This window comes from Xyrauchen texanus, chromosome 1, assembly GCF_025860055.1.
Source record: "Xyrauchen texanus isolate HMW12.3.18 chromosome 1, RBS_HiC_50CHRs, whole genome shotgun sequence".
Taxonomy (NCBI): Eukaryota; Metazoa; Chordata; class Actinopteri; order Cypriniformes; family Catostomidae; genus Xyrauchen; species Xyrauchen texanus.
Window position 1 is genome coordinate 58331102 of NC_068276.1, and position 21776 is coordinate 58352877.

Genomic DNA, 21776 nt, shown 5'->3' on the forward strand with positions numbered 1-21776 from the left:
GCTTAAATATATATCATTTCTGCACTAATGCAGGTCTTACGAAGCTACGGATATCAAAGCAAAGACATTTTGATTCGCCACTTTCTTCGTCTATTTACAAACGTAAGTCCATATACAACTGTCAAAATAATAATTTACGATCTAAGTTATCTTATCTTGTCAAAATAACAGTTCTCGAGAGCTCATAACGTCAATCTTCCCCCTACCACAAGCGCAATTATGACAAGTGTCGTAAACCCTTCACTGTTCCTCAACGCTCCTCATTTTGCGACAGTACTGAGGGGCAGAGCACTTCTGCCCCTCATGAACACCGCCACTTTTTTAGACGACGATGATTGGCTTAGAGTCCTGAAGCAAGCTGCTACTTAGGGCCTCTTTGGAAAGTTATTTTTATATATAATTTTGTCTTATTTATTTGTCATACATGTTCTGATACTTTTTTGAACTTTTACTGTATTTTTTAAATGAAGTTCCCAATTGTATGTAATGTGAAATCAAATAAAAATAAATAAATAAATAAATAGAATTAACCCTTGTGCGTCAATTTAAAAAAAATACTCAGAGGTCTTTAGAGGACAAAAATGTCAACTGCCAAAATAATATTATAGATTAATATTATTTTCCACTTTTTTTTTAACCATCATCAGTCCTGATTATAACTACCAACTATGAATTAATTTTCAGGATTTTAATCCTTTAAATGCCAGTTTGTTCATATAATGCCACTGTTGTTTTTTATGAAATGCAAAAAAATAAATGTATATATATATATATATATATATATATATATATATATATATATATATATATATATATATATATATATATATATATATATATATATATATTCCATTTACTAAAAGCTAAGGGATTTAATTTTTGGGGGATTATCACAGTCTGGGATATGTCAATGATTAGCAACAACACTGATATTGATAAAAAAAAATATATATATGATTCACGAGTGTCAGATAAAAAAAAAAAACTCACACTCAGGACCTTAGACGACAAAATGTCAGCGTAAAAAAACTGCTATAAAAATATTATATAATTATTTCCATCCATCCATCCATCTTCAACCGCTTATCCGAAGTCGGGTCGCGGGGCAGCTGCTCCAGCAGGGGCCCCAAACTTCCCTATCCCGAGCCACATTAACCAGCTCTGACTGGGCTGACCCGAGGCGTTCCCAGGCCAGTGTGGAGATGTAATCTCTCCACCTAGTCCTGGGTCTTCCCGAGGCCTCCTCCCAGCTGGACGTGCCTGAAACACCTCCCTAGGGAGGCGGCCAGGGGCATCCTTACCAGATGCCCAAACCACCTCAACTGACTCCTTTCGACGCAAAGGAGCAGCAGCTCTACTCCGAGCTCCTCACGGATGACTGAGCTCCTCACCCTATCTCTAAGGGAGAAGCCCGACACCCTTCTGAGGAAGCCCATTTCGGCCGCTTGTACTCGTGAACCTAGTTCTTTCGGTCATGACCCAACCTTCATGACCATAGGTGAGGGTAGGAACAAAAATTGACCGGTAGATCGAGAGCTTTGCCTTTCGGCTCAGCTCTCTTTTCGTGACAACGGTGCGATAGAGCGAGTGCAATACCGCCCCTGCTGCCCCGACTCTCCGGCCAACCTCCCGCTCCATTGTCCCCTCACTCGTGAACAAGACCCCGAGGTACTTGAACTCCTTCACTTGGGGCAAAACTTCATTCCCTACCTGGAGTACGCACTCCATCGGTTTCCTGCTGAGAACCATTTTATTTTATTTATTTTATTTTCCACTTTCACTGATTTTGATTTTTTTAATCAACATCAGTCCTGATCATAACTACCAAATATTCATTCATTTTCAGAATTTTTACCTTTTCAATGCTAGTTTGTTTACATGATGTCACTGTTGTTTTTCACACATACGCACGCACGCAAACAAACACGTGCACACACACACACAAAACACACTCTGACATCCATACCAACCCAATTTTAGCTGCATCATTTATTCAATTGGCCTGCAGTGCTTTATAATACAGAAAACAGAAAATAGGGAAAAAGCATGTATTTGCTCCATAGGCTAATAATGAGAACAATCTCGTCATCTGGTGGAAAACATAAAACAATTTAAGCTAGGGCTGCTGAATGAAAGCACAATATCCAAAAATTCATGATTTTATAATTTAATGGCACTGGGATAAAATATTGCAGTTTGAATGGGTTTCAATAGGGACATTTTTGTCCAGATGGTCCTGGGAGAAACTACTGAATGGGTTTCAATAGGGACATTTTCGTCCTGGAAGACCTGAGAAAAAACATTTTGTGTACATAGTGTAGATGCATTATAGGATCTGAGGTTGAAATATAAAAATTCTCCTCAAAATACACACCTTTGGCTAAATTTACCCGTTGGCATTAACACAGCCAAAATGACCGAAAAAAAACTAAAGTATCCCGAAGGTCGCACAAGGGTTAAAAGGAAAGGCCGACGCCCATCACCTCAGCTGACCACGCCCATTCCCTCGAGCTGCTGGCGGGAGCGCGCAGCGCGCGACTAAGCGCAGATGAGAAGCAGCACTGATTAAACAGAAAAAAACAGAAAGGAGTTTGAGCTAACGACACCCACGAGAAAAGAAACGCCGCGCTGTTGGGACATTTCAATGGGGAATCGTTGCATATATGTTTGGACACCAGAAAGTTCACGCAAAGGAGAATTTGCGAGAGAAAAAACTGGATATTAGTGGACTCGCGCTGCGGTGGATTTGATCGGTCCTTAAAGGAGACGCGCAGCACACTTTCTTTTTACCCTGAACTCTGAGAGGTAAGATATTAGTACGCTGAAATCATTTTAACTTGTATATTTCTTAACAAACTTATCGATCCCATTTATCATAATGACCCCGACGGTTACTGTAAGTTATTCCCTGCAGCGCGAGACATTAAAGTTACTTCATCTCCTGCTTTATGTCTACAGTGACTGAGTAGGCTCGCGCACTAAACTAATCTCGTGGTATGCGTGCTGTCCTGTCCTGTGCTGTCCTATATGGTGATATTTTCTCGGTGCCGTGTCAACGGGCATGAAGGTGACCAGTTAAGGGTGTAACTAGTGAAACTGTGAAAGAATAACTTTAATATGACATTTCAGACATGACGAGTAAATCCCTTTAAGAGTGTCACAGATGTCCAGGGTGGAGATGTTGATGTTGATGATGATGATGATGGTGGTGGTGTGTGTGTGCGCACTTTAAATTGAGGACTCACTCACAGGACTGTCCTAGTGATGCAGTCATCATGGACCAAATCTGCACAGTCATCCGGAGCCAGAAATGAGCCCAGTTTCATTTTGCAGTCATGCACTGCTCATTGTTGGGCAATAAAAAGTGTCCAGACCTGTTTGGACACTTAAGAGTCAAGACACACTTCAAAATGTCAAACCCAAGTGGCATCTGCAAACAAACGATGCTAGAGACTTTCTACGAACTAACTTCACTTTTCTGAGCCTATGCTCTCTTTCACTTAGAGATGAGCTAATGTTGTTTTTTCCCAGCAGAGCAGCACAGGTGATCCGAGGAATGCAAAGGGTTTGTTTCAGCTGTTAGGGTGGCATGAGAGATTGTGCGAGAACATGACTTTACTCTGACAACTGGCCTTCTGTACATCTGACACCAAAGAAATTGACTAAACGCCTGCAGTGCATCACAGTGTGGTCAGAGAGATGCTTTTTCCATATACAGAATCAAATTAATAGATTAGTGCATTCAAGGATCTTTTTGCATTAAAGTAATTATCTAAGAACATGTTGAAGTTCACCTCAGGGTTCGCTTTCAACCATTCTTTGCTACCAATACAGTTATTGTTAAAACTGTAAAACCATAATGAATTAAGATGCATGTTAGATGTTTTCCATTTATTTTAATGAATATCACAGATTGTTTACAGTGCAATGGCAGTGGATTGAAACCTCACTTTAAAGATTAAAAAGGTAGTCCACACACACCATAATAAAAATCCTGTTCAATTTACGGTAAAAAAAATGGCAGCTGTGGTTGCCAGAAATTCACCGTAACGTTTCAGGCTTTACAGGATGTCATTCTGATGCCTGTATATTTTACGGTGCATTACCATCATTTATATTATTAAATAATAAACTTGATATATGAACCTTCTGAAACTGTAAAAATCTGCTTGTTACTTTATAATGTATTGCTAATCACTGTAGTAATTACAGAAGAGCACATGATGGCATGAAGTTCATCAATAGTGGCCCTTCCAGGAGCAATGACCATGTAGAAACAGTGCTCAGTGTCACCATCAGGGTAACACATTTAAATTATACAAGAAACATGAACGCCCCAATGTACGTAACTGATATGAAAAATAGGAAGAATCAACTATTCCCATAAAATATAATGAAATGTGATGGGTCATGCAGGGAATTCTGGGAACAGCGATTATTGCTTTTTACCGTAATTTTAACAATAAATTACCCTAAAACACATGTACTCTAGTTAAAATTTGTATACATTTTACTGTTAATTATACAGAAAATCATACCTTTTACATAAAAATAAAAATATATAGTTTTACAAAATTCTACCATAAAACTACTAGGGATGTGCACAAGTAGTTGAATATTCGAATATTTGTTATGCAATAATTATATGAATAGTAAAAATACTATTTGAATTTCTCAAAGTTGTGCTTTGCTGGCCATATATGCATTGAGATGCAAGTTAAATCCTGAACACACAAACTAAAACTGCACTGGGTGGTGCTGTTGAGTGTGGACACGAGTTGATCACATTTGTTGAGCAAACCGTTCTGTCAGTACGTCCAGATGGACACCAGAAAAGCGGGTTATTGTGGGAATGTGGCTTACGAGAACGCTGGGTTGCTGTTTAAATGTACTGGATAAGCTGTGTATGTTTTACTCTCGTATATGTGCAGCCAATCAGAAAGCAGCGTTACCGTAGCAACGTCATCCCCGCGACGCTTCTGTAAACAACAAACATGGCGTCCGAGAAAGACTTTGCTAGCTGAGGTAAGGGACATCCCATCATTTAAACTGGGGTGTATAAATGAGTATAGTTCACTGAGCACATGGATATACTTGTTTTTCTCAACTATATAAACATGATAACTATTATATGCCGAGTGTTTATACTCGTCCTGTACGTTAACTGCGTCAGTCTACTTCATTAGCGGTTTCTTTTTCTTCACATTGCGTGAGCTTAAATGCTTTTGTTCTATTCTTATGTTTTCACGCATTGCTTGTTTAAATATATATAAAAATAACACACAGGACATGATACAAGCTTGTTTTGATTATAATTAGAAGCTTGTTTTTTTAATGGTGACGCAAAATTGTTTTACAACGTCTCTCTCATTAATTACCTTCATTTAAATAATAAAATATTTGAATATAAATTTTTTTATGAGCTTAAATATTCGAATACCAAATTATTGTTGAACGCTCATCCCTAAAAACGACATGTATTGTGTTTTTAAATATATTTAAAAAAGTACTGTGTATTTTATGGTAACTACCCGTTAACCAATTAATGTTTTTTTTTTTTTACAGTCTTCTACCATTTAAAATTATGAACATTTGTTTCAGTGCAGTGGCATGCGTGCTTTCATGCGAGAAATTGTGTTGTTTTTAGTGTGTTTTGATGGCAGGGATGGACGATAATAAAAGCTCAACACTGTTTTATTGTCTAAATCAGGGGTGCCCACACTTTTTTGTGTGATGATCTACTTTTAAATGACCAACTCAATAAGATCTACCAACTAAAAAAAACACAGTTTCATTTAAAATAAGAAAATGCTTGTTGGGACTACTGCATGTATCCCTACATGGAATTAATCTTCTGATTAATAAAAATAAATAAATAATAATATTCCATGTTGATATTATTCAGTTATAAAACTAAACCCAAAACACCTACAGCACAATAGATTACAATAGCCAGGTCATTTATTTACCTTATTCTGATGACGAGTAGATATTGACCAGGCAAGGTTTTGTTTATTCAGTTGCCATGACAACTAGGTTTGCGCATACGTGCCTTCCAATTACTTCTGAGAACAGAGCGCGAAATTGCAACGCTACTGCCCGAATTAAGCAAAATTGAATGGAATCAGACAGCGCAAACCTAGTTGTCATGGCAACCGAATAAACAAAACCTCGCCTGGTCAGTATTTACTCGTCAAGTGCAAGTCATACATAAACTAAAAGAAGGAAAGACATTATATTTATTTGTATTAAAATTTAACGAAATTACATTTAAATTTCGTGCGATCTACCAGCATTGCCTTTGCGATCGACTGGTAGATCGCGATCGACGTATTGGTCACCCCTGATCTAAATTATCGAAGTAACTTTGACATTGTGGTCCTTTTAAGCTCAAGTGAGTTATTTCTGCACCATTAGCGTCACCAAATGGAATTGTCCGTTTTTTTTTTTGCCCTTTTCAAACAGGTTTCCAGAAAATTTCCCCTGTCTTCCATTGGTCAGGTTAACCTATAGTCCCATCCCAAACTATTGCCAGTGTTACAAACAGCGCAGTGTTTTGATGGTGCCACAAATTCACAGTTTTGCAATTTTTTGGGGGAGTCTGCGTACAAGTTGCATACCTATACCTATCTCTGCATATTAAGCTGGGATAAGAGAATTAACTTTATCATAAAAATCGCACACTTAAGCTTTAAGCCGTTCACTCAGATTTACATTTTCACCAGATTAAAATGCAAACAGCTCTTGAGAAATCTTTTAGACTTTGTTTAAAACAAAAACACTTAACACGGTTAAAATTCTCTGATATTAAATTTTAACATAGAGCAGAAATAGATGTTGCATCATACACTCATTTTTAGAAGGACGGTGACGTTTGACTTCTGGAGGGGTCCAGCAGATTTTGGTGTGCTCTGCATAATGAAACGCAGTTAGGAGAAATCTGAAGCATTTTTGTAACAACAGTTTGAGGAAAAAGGAAGTACTGAAACTCAAGGCCATCGAGTTAATTTCTCTGTAAGAGGTACTTCATAGCTCTGGCCCTGATTTTATAAAAAAAAAAAAGATTGTGTTAGATAGGATGTCATAACAGTGACAACAGCTAAACCAACCTAAATTTGTGCAACAGTGTCTGTTTTGTATTGTTCTTTTTAAAGCGATAGTTCACCCAAAAATGAGAATTCACTCACCCTCATGTTGTTCCAAACCCATTTGGCTTTCATTTTTCCATGGAACACAAAAGGAGAAATGTTGAACAATGTTCTGTTAATTTTTTTCTATGCAATTGCCATAAATGGGGACTGAGGCTTTCAAGTTTTATAACACTTAAAAGCACCTTATGAGCATCATAAAAGTGGTCCGTATGACTCATGCGCTATATTCAAAGTCTTCTGAAGTAATAAAGTTTGTATGAGTGAACTGCACCTTTAAATAAAGTCAAATATGTCAGCTCTGCAGTATACAGTAGGTTTTTTGGGGGCTGGAACCGATTATGGTGGTCTTCTGTAAGCAGAGACGGACAGCTGAAATTATGGGGGGAATGGATCAGATTGCCAGGCTGTAAATAACTGGAAACAGCAGTAATTATTACTTTTAACATTTTTCTGAAACTTGCATTCAGTATTGCTAGCAGAGGCTAATGTGTATGGACAGTGCATTGTTTGGTTTCTAATGAAGTCAATTTTCATTTAAAGATATTCTCTGACTGCCATGTTATTTTGCTTGCTTTGCACATTTTGACTCTAGAGATATGTGCAATGGCTTCCCATAGAGCCAAATAAACCAAGATGCTCGCCAGTCCTAAATTATCATCAGACAATATATCATCTTGGATTTATTTATGCTACAGGCTTCAATAAAAAAACTTTTTGGACCTAGTGTTTGAGAAGATATAAAATTCAAATACTGTTTTTTTTGTTTGTCCAATCCAAATAAATATTTGGGGTTGGATTTGGATGTTATTCATACAAGTATTTTGTCTAATCCCAGAATTTCAACTTTGGAGCGACTAACGGAAGCGACAGCCAATAGGAGAGACGACGGGAGAGGTCACGTGATCCTTCTCTCTCTCTCTCAGCTCCTGCAGTAACGGAAAGATGGATGAAAGGCTAATTCTTGCTGTTAGAAATTTTCCAGTGCTCTATGATATGTCTCTTCCCACGTACAAGGACATTTTTAAGAAAAATACTGCGTGGAAAGGTGTATCTGAGATCGCGGGGATTTTATGGACCCAGACAGACCGGCATTTGCATTTTCGCCGGAGATAAACAGCCGCTATGGCAAACAGCACGCCTTGTTTCTCATTCATCTTTGATATAAAGCATTTTATGTACTGATTCCATTTATATTTAGACTTTTCCCTCCAAAATGTTTGTTTTTAGTGGCAAGAAAAGAGATTCGCTGTCAACAGCAATGGAATCCGTGAATGTCATTTATAAACGTTACTAGGCAACCAGTACCTGGCGGTGAAGTCGCTAGTGGCCGTTCCCACTAGTGGTTGCCTAGTAACGTTTATAAATGACATTCACGGATGTCATTCCATTGCTCTTGACAGCAAATCTCTTTTCTTGGCGCTAAAAGCAAACATTTTGGAGGGAAAAGACTAAATATAAATGGAATCAGTACATAAAATGCTTTATATCAAAGATGAATGAGAAACAAGGCGTGCTCTTTGCCATAGCGAAAACGCAAACGCCGGTCTGTCTGGGTCCACAAAACCATTAAATCTCGGAGTCAGCACGGCGAGTACCACCGGCTGGTGCAAGAGCTGCGGCTGGATATACCATATCCATATCATAGAGCACTGGAAAATTGCTAACAGCAAGAATTAGCCTTTCATCCATCTTTCCGTTACTGCAGGAGCTGAGAGAGAGAAGGATCACGTGAGCTCTCCTGTCTTCTCTCCTATTGGCTGTCGCTTCCGTAAGTCGCTCTTCATTTGAATAAAGTTGAACTTGTCTCAACCTTGTCGCGTCGCTGGACACACCCACATCTAGTCGCCAACGGTCGTCTGTCGGAAGTCGCTGTGCTCTCATTGAAAATGAATGGGATGGAGTCGCTGTCGCGCGCAATGTCGCAGGCAGTGTGTACGCAGCTTTAGATGCACATGAAAGATCTTTTGTCATTTTGACATGTTTAATTTGACAAGTAACATTCAGCTATGATCTCTGAAGCTGCGTTCACACTGCCAGCTACTTTGTCGCTGCATGTCACCAGTGGTGTGTATGGAGAGTCTAAACGGCACTGTTTCTTTACAATTAATATTATTATTAAAATATTACGATCATGTGCGCTCTACCATCTTCTCTCGTATTGGCTGTCGCTTCCGTAAGTCGCTCTTCGTTTGCATAAAGTTAAACATTTCTCAACTTTGTCACGTCGCTGGACACGCCCACATCCGGTCGCCGTCGCTCGTGTTGCCGGAAGTCGCCAGCCCTCATTGAAAATGAATGAGATCAGGTCGCTGCGTGTCGCTGGCAGTGTGAACACTGCTTTAAGGATTTATTTTTAGGGATGCAATGATATACTGATACCATTTTGCCACTTAGGTTATTTTTATCATCAGATCACTGTTTTGCTTCGGAATTATGCTTTAATAAATAACATTAATAACATGCATCCCTAGTTAAAATTCAGATTTAAGTAAAAATATATGAACATTTAGCAGTTTATGGAAATTAAAGTTACATTTGTGTGCGTTGTATTGTGGGTTCAGTACTTGGGATGCACTGATGTATCTATCGGTCACCAATATATATTAGCCAATTATTAACCCAATTAAAACCATTGGCAATCTGCATATTGTTCATAACCCAAAAACAGTTATGGGGGGAGAAACCCAATGGTTTATTTATTATCATGAAAAAGTATTTATATTTGTCTATAGTTACGTAAATGTATTGTATTGTGTGAAGTTTAAAATATTTTTTTCTGTGTGTAATATATATAAAAACCCATCAAAACAGGCCTAAATGAAATGCAGAAAATGTGAAGCATGTTGAATATGCATAGTATGAATTTGTATTGTTGTATCATAATTCATCAAATGTGAGTTCTATTGTTTAGTGCAAAAACAGAAGCACAAAAATGTTTTGGAAGTGCAAAGTAACCTCTTTTTTTCCATGTTACGTGAAGCTAAATATAACGTTATTTATTAAGACATTTGTTCTACGTATGCACTGTGAAAACAGTGTTCTGATGACAAAAATTAGGCAAGTAGCAGTATATCGGTATCTGCCTATATTTTTGGTTAAATTAGGTACATTTTTCATATCTGTGCATAATTATACAATACATTGTGCCAAATTTAGTTGGTCATACATGCATACCATGCATACAGGAAATTTGCATAGTGTGGACATTATATAATGCATACTAGTTGTAGTATTCAATTCTGAACATACCCTTGGTCTTGTTATGCTGTATTCAATGAGTTCATTTGGGCAAAGCCATGAAGTTTTGCTGAGTTTTAATCCCCAGATATGCAAGTCCTGACAGTTAACATCTTTTATTGAAATTATTTTGCACTTTTGACCTTACAAGACAAGAACAAGATGCGATCAAAATGTCCTTATCTAACCTCTTTTGTTGATTTGGGGATTTGCTATTTCATCTCATTGCAGAAGAGTTTAAATGGTTTTTCATGGCTCTCTTGAGTTGTATCCTCAATTAGACAAGAGAGCTGCTAAATCCATTACTGTCATTAGCTTTTCATCTATCTGTCTGCCATGAGTATCTGTATGATGCCTCCCTTATCCCTGAGGACAGATTGAAAGACAAGTTGTTACTGTTTCTTCCTCCTGCCAGAATAGAGATTAAATGACCTTTTGAAAAAGTACTTTTTAAGTAGAATACACTTGCATTTTCAGTGTCGCTGAATGTTTCCAAATGACTTTTGTTTCCCTAAACAACAACAACAACAACAACAACAAAAAAGTATTTTTCTGGCTTTTAAAATAGTTTAGATGTAATACCTTACTAGCCTAAGTAGGTAAGTAGGTACCTGTCTGCTCTTGACCAATGTGCAGCAACGGACCAGGTGTTGACAAGCCACCTTTTGTAGTGTAAGGGCCCTAGTGAGTGGTGTGTTGTAAAACTGGGTCACTTCACTAAAAATACAGGATCAAATGGGAAAGGTGGGGCTGCCCAGACCTTCTTACCATAGTATGAATATACAGTACATCTATTTGTGTTCAGTGTCTTCACTCTGTCCTTCAGAATATACACCGACTGCACCAGTCCTGCTCCGTGCAGTATCTGTTTTACTGGCCTTGTTGGGGCTGAAGGAGAAATGTCAGAAATATCTGGCTGTTTTGAGGGATAGAAAAATGTATCAGTGCCTAATCTTGTCTTAAATCTAGGAAACTGTCTTAACATGTGGTCTCTACAAAACCAGTTTGAACAGGAAGTTATTCATAATATTTTTTATTTTTACTGAAGAGGAAGCTGATGAACTTAAGATAAGTTGCTACAGGGTTTGTTTACTTGTAAATGAAAATTCACCCTCATGTTGTTCCAAACGACTATTGACTGTCCCTCACCTTCGTGTATATGTATATTAGAGGAATCCCAGAGTTTAACATAAGAGGGAAAACCCACTATCGCAGTGCAATTCCACTGTAGGTCACGGTAGAAAGTTAAGGAAACCAACATTGCAACAACTCTGAAAATATCTGGATATAAAGCAAAGCACCGGTGAATAATATAGCGAAGTCATCCTCGGATGCCATGTTTCTTATTTACACAAGTGTCGTGGGGAACTTGCGTTGCTGTAGAGGCTTCTCGCAATAAGCCTCTTTCCGGTGTCCATGTAAACATTGTCATTGTCTTCATTGAAACACAGGAAAAGATGTTGGGCAGAATGTACGAAGAGCTCTTTACATACAACGAAAGTGGATGGTGACTTATACTGCCAAACAGATGAACCATAAAACTGCCATAGAAGTAGTCCATATGACTGTTGCACCATATTGAAAGTATTCGAAAGCCATACGATACATTTTGTGTAGGGAACAGACCAAAACACTGATAATCTTCCCCTCCAATACTGGCGTCCTTTTCTGCATACTAGGGCTGAAACGATAAGTCAATGTTATCGGCAACGTCGACAAAAAAAATTGTCGACAAAAATTGTAATTGTCGAATAGTCATTTAATGTAACATGGGATCACATTAAACTCTGATGACGTATGAGAGCAGGACTGCAGTTCAAGCCTGACTGAGGAGAGGAAGAATTACACAGATCACAGTTCAGATGCACTTTAAACTTTCCAAACAGCTACAGGTGATGTAGATCGAAAAGTAAAAGGGAATTATAATGCAAAAATACAAAATAAGTAAATGCAAAAGCACTCCCGTTGTGGAATAAGTGGAGCTGGAGCTCTTTAAAGGAAACACTCCGGCGTTACATCTTAAATGCAGTTGTATTTAATGTGTTATAGCTTTATTAAAGTTCAAATAATACTGAAGCAGATCATGTAAATAACTACAAACTCTGACACGGGGATGCTCGTCCCTCGAGCGCGCACGCTTAATGCATCTAGATTATAATGTGATGGCTCGCGACTTATTGAATCATAATATTTGTGCCACTGTGCATTTCTTATCGTGAAGAAAATTGGCAATACACGGCTTTATTAGGAAGAAAGAGTTTTTTGTGAGTTAAAGATGTTTTGAAGTGAACCGAAAGGTGAGAGAGGAAGTCTTCACCCCATTATACACAGCAACAAAATACATTTTTGATTTGGGGAAGTATAAACAAGTGAAAAAATACACTTTTATACAAAATACACTCATTTATTTATATATATATATATAAATAATAAAAGATACATTCTTTTAAAGCAAGTCTAAATATCTTATATGTTGCTTCTCAAGTAAATTTGTCTTGTTTTAAAGATTTTTAGACAATTCTTAATGGAAAACAAGACAAAAACACTTTTAACAATATATTTTTTTGCAGTGAATTTATTTACTGAATTAAACGTAATAAAAAGTATTTTTCCCTTTAATTCAGTGATTGTTGTTTAGAGGTATTTTTAAAAGATAATTTTGTCCTCTTTATTGTTAGTAAGCATGTTTAATACAACCTTTTAAGCATGTCTGAAGCTGAATAATCGGTTAAGAGCTAATGATTAATCATTGCATTAATCACAGAATAGTTGAATAATTGTTATAATAATCGTTAGATTAATATATTATCAAAATAATCATTAGTTGCCGCCCTATTGCATACAAGTATGTCCTTTCTGATCACCAGCAAAGTACATACCTTTAGCGCTTTGTATAAGCTGGAGAACTGGGAGGAAGCCCAAGACTTGAAACATGTCAAACCAGTGCTGTAGTTAAATTAATTTAATTCTTAATCTTATTTGGATCTGTATCAGAACATTGATGGAAACACAAAATTATAGGATTGACATTAATTCACATGTTTTGTTCAATTTCATCCCTGAAGTGAAGAGTTTAGCAACCAAGTTTTGCTTCAAGTTTAATCATTATGTTACCACTTTAAACTGAAGAGTTATTTTGTTGCACCACCAAAAGAAATGGAAACAATAATTACTCTTTTTAAACAGGTTTCCTGAACTCTTGCCTGTCTTCCATTAGTTTGTCAAACAGATAGTCCTGACGCAAACTCACACCATTGGTTGAGCCAATGTTGCTGTGTCGAGCTGCTTGGGATGCTCGAAAAAATATGTTAACTTTTTACATATATCTTGGATGATAGTTTACTTTAAATCTTTGAGGTTAATAAGACGTGCGAAGTCCAGATATCTAGTGTGCGTATGCGGTGAGACGCCTTCTGTTGGGCTCCTTGTGTGTTCCTCCTTTATGTTGGTGCCCTCAGGCCACGCTCTGCTCAGTCTAGCAGTTTGTCCACAAGTACACATTTCTAAAGCGGAAATTGTGTTTGTATAATCCTTGTTACTGATATATCATATCCAGCTTCACAACATTTCATCTCTGCTTCTCTTCCCTTCTGCCTGTAATGCCCAGGCAACATACACTCAGTTTGTTTACATCTGCAGTTCTATAATCGAGCTACAGGGTTTTTTTTCATAGTCAAGCTATAGTCTTCAAATGTGGAATCTAGTATTTGAAGGATTGATGACAATGAAGGAAGTGTTAAATAAAGGTTGCACGTCCATCTCTTGTCTTTCGGTGTACACGCACAATGCAGATGCCAACTGTGGTCTGATTGATGTGTATACATGCTGGACGAAGCTGAGCTACAAATACATTATTTAGGTCTGTTAGAACAACTTTTCAAAAATCTTACTGGTATAGATTCTTTTTGTATAAGGCATTTATATGACATTTAAATGAGATGTTTAAGTTGTTTGTGTTGTTGTTTATAGGGCCATTAACGTGCCACTTATGACAGTGTTCTCTAGTAGGTCTCATTTTCTAACATCAATGGTTGTTAGACAAAACCATGAAAAAGGATACCGTGAACTTTTCCAATTTCAAGGATTGTGTTATCTCCAGTTTGATTTTGTTTGAGTGTTGTCATTGGGCATTCATGATTAATCTGAAGAAACTGAAGAAAGTTCTTGTTCCTTAGAAACTTTATATATAAATGATTGTCTTCAACCTTTTTCAGAGAATGCTACAATGTTATGTTTGTTGTTTGTTAGCGTGATACCAGTAAAGCTACTTTTTGTCATTAACCATTTTTATTGATTCCATACTCAAAATAACACCAACAGCACATGAAAACACAGAATCAACTTCTATGCACCCCCTTCAACCCGTCACCCAACATACATCCCAGTGGTCAAACATTGAATAACAACAGACATGCATATAAACAGACAGTCCAAAGAAAAAACTTAATTTACTTAATTAACCAACAAAAAATAAAAAGTGTTCCACATATAAATTAATTGCATATATTTAATCCAAACTGTCCCTCTATGCTCCTCCCTGGCAACCTTCTTGGAAGGCCGCACCTTTGGCTTTCTTGCATTCTTAGTGTATGACTTGATAAAGCTGCAGATGATTTTGGCAGCGTTTATCGTGGTTGGTGTGCAGAACTGGAGCAGTGTGGGACCGATTACATGAAGGTATGCAGAGATCTATGAATTTTTAAAGATGTTAGAGTCAGCATTGCATTGAAAGTGCACCATGGTTCCAGATCATGCAGTCAGCATTTTCCTGAAGAAACCTTTAAATTCGTATTTAAATGTGCTATCAGCAATAACTGGGATGGGTCATGATACTAGTCGGTTAGGGAGGTCTACTAGTTTATCTGACTGTCTGTCTATGTCTTAGCTGTGATGCTCTTAATTAGTGTGCTGACAGCGTGACCAAGTAAAGGCTTGGTCACATTTACATTTATGCATTTGGCAGACACTTTTATCCAAAGCGACTTACAGTGCACTTATTACAGGGACAATCCTCCCGGAGCATTTGCTCAAGGACACAATGGTGGTGGCTGTGGGGTTCGAACCAGCGTCCTTCTGATTACCAGATTACCAGTTATGTGCTTGGACCACTACACCACCACCACTCACATTTATTGCACATACACTGCGAGCACAATTATTAGGCAAGTGAATATTCTGATCTTATCATTATTTCAATGCAAATTTTCCAACTCCAAACAATATAAACTTGAATGCTTATTGGATTCAATAATTTTCAGGTGATATGTATTTGTGTAATGAGGGAGGGTGTGGTGAAAGTGATTAACACCTCATATCAAGGTGTGCATAATTATTAGGTTGCTTCATTACCTCAGGTAAAATGGGCCAAAAAAGAGATTTAACTGGCACTGAAAAGTAATTGGAATAATGAATAGCTAAACTATTGAGGCGTGACCACCAGACAATCAAACGCTTTGTTGCAAATAGTCAACTGGGATGCAAAAAACCCATGGAGAAGAAAGGCGCAAATTAACTTGAGGAGAATTAAACATGAAGCTACCAGGAAGCCATTATCCTCCAATGCCACCATATTCCAGAACTGCAACCCACCCGGAGTGTCCAGAAGTACAAGGTGCCAAGTGCTCCGAGACATGGCCATGGTCAAGAAGACTGAAACACGACCACAACTGAATAAGATTCACAAGTTAAAGTGTCAAGATTGGGCAAAAAAAACATGAAAAGGTTTTATGGACAGATGAAATGAGTGACTCTTGATGGACCAGATGGATGGACCCGTGTCTGGACCATTAATGGACACATGGCACCACTTTGAGTCAGGCGCCAGCAAGGTGGAGAAGGGGTACTGGTATGGGCTGCTATCATTAAGGATGAGGTAGTTGGACCTTTCCGAGTTGAAGATGGACTGAAACTCCCAAACCTACTGCCAGTTTCTGGAAAGTTCTTTCTTCAAGCAGTGGTACAGGAAGAAGTCCTCAGCATTCAAGAAGGCCATGATCTTTAAGCAGGACAACGCTCCATCACACGCATCCAAGTACTCCACTGCTTGGCTAGCCAGTAAGGGCCTCAAAGATGCCCAAATAATGACTTGGCCCCCTTCCTCACCTGACTTAAATCCTATTGAGAACTTGTGAGATCTCAAACTTGAGATTTACAGTGACGGAAGACAATACACCTCTTTGAACAGCATTTGGGAGGCTGTGGTTGCCGCTTCAGTGAAAGTTGATCGTGAACAGATCAAGAAACTGACAGACTCCATGGATGGAAGGCTCATGAATGTTATTGAAAATAAGGGTGGCTATATTGGTCACTGAATATTTTTGAAAGGCCAAAAGTGTTATTTAATTGTCATTTTGTGTTTCTTATTTGTTGCGCTTACTCTAAAAATTGAGAATAAACTTAAAACGTAAAATTGAGTTGGTAGAAATTTTTTTTTGTAATTTTGTTGCCTATTAATTGTGCACACTAATAGTTGCCTAATAATTGTGCACACTTATGTATTCCCCTGAGAAAGACAAAACTCACTTTTCCTTTGTTAAACATTCAGATTTGAGGTTGAATAACATTTTGGATTGACTGAGAGCATTGTGTTTGTTCAACAATAAAATTAATCCTGAGGAATACAATTTGCCTAATAATTGTGCACGCAGTGTACATGGCCAGAAGCCACAGTCAGACGGAGAGTACAGGATACCACAGTGTGGATGTTTCGCTTACTTAAAGTGAACTGGATAAGTCAGAGAGTGTGAAAGGAGATGATACTCTTCTCCATTCTGAAGCAGTGTGTTTGTGACAGATGTGACAAACAGTCGATAGGTGTGATGCCCTCGGCCAAAATCAAGTTGTTTTTAACTGGCTAGTGAGATGCTGGCTTCAATATAGTGTTAGGAGAACGATTTTGAACTCTACAGACATGATTTGTTAGATCGGTTCTTTGGGTTGTCTGCTGCTGTGTTTAGTTAATTTGTTATTAATTTCACTGTGGGGGTCCGGTTGAAGCAAAACAAAGTGAGTTTTCGCTTGAACACCCCATGAATGTTTCTCACCAAACCTTAATGTATGCCTTTATAACAAGGCATGAGTCACGTGGAATATTTTTTTAGACTTCTGAATTATACTTTTGCATCCTTTTGAAGCTTGAAGAGGTGGTCACCATCCACTGCCATTGTATGACATCAGTAAGCAGATTTTTTTTCTTTTTGTACCACAAAATAAAGTCATATGGTTTATAATAACACTAGGATGAGTAATGACTAAATTTTCATTTTTGGGTGAACTATCCTTTTAACTTAATTTTGCTGTAAGTAATACCTGTGGCCTAGTTTATGCAATATACACTGGCTGCCAAAAGTTTGGACTAATGTGCAGATTTTTCTCTTATGGAAATAAATTGGTACTTTTATTTACCAAAGTGGCATTCAACTGATCACGGTGTATAGTCAGGACATTAATTACGTGAAAAATTAGTAATTACTAATGGAGAAAAAAATTTCCGTTGTCGAATAGTTGTTTGATGATGAAGCGCGAAAGCAGCACTGCAGTTCGCGCCTGACTGAGAAGAGGAAGAAATATACAGCTCACAGTCCAGATGCACTACTAACCTTACAAACAGCTTCAGGTGATGTAGACTGCAAAGTATGAGGGCCAATACCAAAAATGTTAATTCAAAAGCACTCCCGTTGTGGAATAAGCAGATCCGGTGCTCTTTAAAGGAAACCCCCGGTGTTACATTACATACTTAAATGCAGTTATATTTAATGCGTTATAGAAAAGTGGTGAGAGATGGTAGTCCTCACCCCATTAGACACACAAACATACATTTGTTTTTGTTTTGGCTTGTTTTCCAGTATAAATATCTAAAACTCCTCCTTTTAAAAGCAGCTAAACTGCAGAAGAACATTTTTTTTTATCTGAGAATGTTGAATATAATATTAAAAATACAAACATTTTAAAATTATCTAAAAATCCTTTAAAAAGATGCATTCACCTGAGAAGCATTATATTAGATATTTAGACTTGCTTTTAGAGAATAGATCTTGAATATAAGTATATTTTGTCTAAACAAGTGAAAAAATACACACACACACACACATATATATATATATATATAAAGGTAAATTCTCTTAAAGCATGTCTAAATATCTTATGTTGCTTCTCAATTAAATGTATCTTGTTTTAAGGATTTTTAGAATAATTGTATGTAAAACATGACAAAAACAGGATTTTTTGCATTGAATTTCTTTACTGAATTAATATTAATAAAGTATTTTTCCCCTTTGTTTAATACAACCTTTTTATTTGGGGCACAAGCAGAATAATCAGTTGAGAGCTAATGATTAATCATTGCAATAATTGCCCGAATAGTGAAATAATCGTTCTAATAGATTAATCGCTAGATTAATATATGATCAAAATAATCATTAGTTGCAGCCCTAGTTAACATCCCTGTTCATGAGTCTACTATACAGAACATTTTTAACAGGCATGGTGTCCATAGTACGACACCACAAAGGAAGCTGCTGCCTTCCAACAAGTTTGCCAAAGACCACCTTGACACTCCACAAAGCTACTGGGAAAATGTTTTGTGGACTGATAAATCTAAGGTTGAATTTTTTGGGAAGAATACGCACCGCTCGAAGTGCTTGAAGCACCATTCGAGCTAGCTTTCAGGTAGCTAAACTGATTGCAACCTGCGGCAGGCCATTCAGTGATGGTGAGTTCAGTAAAGAAATGTATGAATGCTGTTGCGGAGGAGGTGTGCCCGATAAGAAAGACGTCTTAAATGCAGTGAGTCTGTCCGCAAGTACAATCACCAGACGAATTGAAGAACTGGGGTATAATGTATATGCCCAGCTGAAGGAAAAAGTGAAAGAATTAGATTTTTTGCATTACGCTGGATGAAAGTAGTGACGTGCAGGACACGGCACAGCTGCTCATTTTTCTTCATGGAGTTAGCTCAAACTTTGAAGTGTCCGAGGAGCTGGCAGCCCTAAAAAGTCTCAAAGGTACTACGACAGGGGAGGATATTTTTGGTAAAGTGTGCCAAACGATAGAAGAGTTGGATCTAGACTGGTCTAAGCTGGCCAGCATCACGACTGACGGAGCTCCTAGTATGGTTGGCGTCAAGGGGACATAGTTCGCACTGATTAGCCTAATACGCATGAGTAAGTAAATAATTTGATTTCAATAGCAATGATTATGAAAAAATGTCATTACGATAGTAATAATTCTCTTTTAATAGGCTATATATCACTTGATATGTATGGTGCATAAATAATAAATTAATCTAGCATTAGGAGGCATAATACTGTAAATCCATTTAAAATCATAATAAAATCTCCACAATAAATCACTCCGGCCCATGCCATATTCTGTTAGACTACGGCCCTCCATTATAGAAAGGAAAAATGATGTGGCCCTCATAGAAAAAAGTTTGGGGACCCCTGCTTTATAACATAGCAAGAGATCGGTGTATTTTTGCTTTATACATTTTAGGCTTATTCTCAAATTCAGATTGTGTTAGGGGGACGGGATTATTTGGCAATTTTAATCGGACAATTTGACCGGAGAGATTTAATTTTGTCGGACATTTAATTTTTTTACCGGCCAATGTCCGGTAATTACCGGACAACGGAAACCCTGGCTTGAAGCAATAGCCTATTTAATTGTTGAATATCTGTTACCTGTTAAATGGCTGCGCTTGGCTTCCAATTGTCCTTATGAAACACATCTGATTGGGTAACATGGATTTGTAATTCAGCCTAGTCAACTAATAGCTCAGACAATGCACTGTTTGACCAATTAGTAGTTTTTAATGGGTAGTTTTGCACATCCCTACCTGCTAAGGGTGAAAGAAATGTCATTTGAGCCATGTAAGGGGGGACCCCCCCCTCACCCCATTTTTAGAAATGAATTTCAGGCCCTGTTTTTGACATCAGAAACTGAGCATAATCCAATGATTTTAAAATCTCATGTAAACCCAGTTTTCTTGTGTTGTTGTATTTTTTTTATTGAGCTGATTTTTTGGCTGTTATCATTGTATTAATGTGCATGTAAATGCACCCAATGTGTGGCTTTGCACATCCCAACCATTAACAATAGCCACAGAGAGGCCAGGACACATGCCTTAATCCTTACATTTCAATAGAAATTCACACTTGCTCTGCGCACCTGTCAGCATTTAGCATTAAACTGGCACATTCCTCTAATGGCATGGAATGTTGGGCAAACGTGAGCCACAGTTGTGTGTTATTCAGAAAGGCTGGGCCGTGATTGTTGACATGCTGTGAGAGGGGTCTGCCTCAAACCCTGTGGTCTGCTTTAATTACAGTGAATAAAGTGATGTAATCCTGAACCCAAGCCAAGGTTTGGATGGCTGCCAGGCCCAGTCGAGCACATGTGCTGAGGTGAATAAACATGCTCAGGGCTCAACAATAAGGATGGCCTGCTGAACCTTTAGTGAAGTTTCAGCTCTGGTGTCAAATGATGGCGACAAATCTGAACTACTTTTTATGTGTTAAGCTACTCTGGCAGTCATGTCAAGCTAACTTGATTGATAGCCACTCTGCACTGTACTTTCTGTTTACTCATACTCTACATTTATGATTCAGAGCCCGATCAATAATAATGATGCATAACGCTGGATCTCATTCAGCACCCAGGGGAGGTTTTAGTCCAATGATTAATATACATCTTAAAGTATTATTGATTAGTGCTGTATTTGTGCTGGTAAAACCCTTGTGCTGTAAAGGTAGTGGAAAGTGGAGTAGGTACAAGCATTGTTTTTTCAGCGTTTCCTAATCAGACGAGACTCTACAAAGTGTCCCGTTCATGTTCTGAATTGTGGTAGCCCCACCCACAGTGAAAAGTAATTGGTCCAAAATTAACCAAAACAGAGACTTATTTTAAGTATTTAGAAATATTTTGATATTTAAAACATTATTTTCCATGTCATTCACCAGTTTTTAAAACCTTAAAAAGGAAATAATAGTTAATTCCTTTTTATTTTATTTTATTAATATATATATTTGAAGTTATATATGTAAAAATGGCTTATTAAGGTGTGTGAAGCACACATGCAGAAAAAAAGCACACCTTATAAAAATATGGCAATTTATATGACATTTAATTGTGAAATCCTTTAAGAGAATGAATAGTCACAGCCCTAAAACAGACAATTAATCATCATCAGCCAAATTTCATAATCGTGACAGCCCTAATTGTAAGTGCTTCACTGGAATCAAGATTTTTGCTTCTTTTAAAGAAAAGGAGGGACGAGTCAAAATACATTTTTGTGGTAATCAACATTATGCCACAAATGCTATTGATTGAGCTTAACTTGTTTTGAACTCGAAATATTCCTTTTAATTCCCTTTCTGTTCTTAACAGACA

The 21776-nt window shown here is 37.6% G+C and overlaps 1 protein-coding gene across 1 annotated transcript in view; it reads left to right on the forward strand.

The window, feature by feature from the left end:
- Positions 1-2560: 2560 nt before the first annotated feature.
- The window catches only part of LOC127644872 (unconventional myosin-IXAa-like), a 198124-nt gene continuing 178908 nt past the window's right edge, over positions 2561-21776 (forward strand). The window contains exon 1 of the mRNA XM_052128281.1: positions 2561-2805. The gene's annotated coding sequence lies outside the window, so the exon portion shown is untranslated. The remainder of the gene's footprint in view (positions 2806-21776) is intronic.